A 640-nucleotide genomic window follows, 5' to 3' on the forward strand; every position below is an offset into this window, starting at 1 on the left:
TGCCAGTTTGGGCGTTTAACTCCCATCTTGGTGCCAGTTCCGGCGTTTAACGCTGGAAATTCTGAGGGTGACTTTGAACGCCGGTTTGGGCCATCAAAGCTTGGGAAATTATGGACTATCATATATTGCTGGAAAGCCCAGGATGTCTACTTTCCAACGCCGTTGAGAGCGCGCCAACTGGGCTTCTGTAGCTCCAGAAAATTCACTTCGAGTGCAGAGAGGTCAGAATCCAACAGCATCTGCAGTCCTTTTCGGTCTCTGAATCAGATTTTTGCTCAGGACCCTCAATTTCAACCAGAAAATACCTGAAATCACAGAAAAACACACAAACTCATAGTAAAGTCTAGAAAAGTGAATTTTAACTAAAAACTAATAAAAATATACTAAAAACTAACTAGATCATACTAAAAACATACTAAAAACAATGCCAAAAAGCGTACAAATTATCCGCTCATCACTATACCACGAAGACTCTGATCTCACGGAATGGTTGTCTCGGTTGTCAGGCGAGCGCTCAGTTGTCAGGCGATCAACCATGCATCGTGTATCAGGAATCCAAGAGATATTCACCCAATCTAAGGTAGAACGGAGGTGGTTGTCAGGCACACGTTCATAGGTGAGAATGATGATGAGTGTCATG

The sequence above is a fragment of the Arachis duranensis genome, chromosome 2 (assembly GCF_000817695.3).
Source record: "Arachis duranensis cultivar V14167 chromosome 2, aradu.V14167.gnm2.J7QH, whole genome shotgun sequence".
NCBI classification, from domain to species: Eukaryota; Viridiplantae; Streptophyta; class Magnoliopsida; order Fabales; family Fabaceae; genus Arachis; species Arachis duranensis.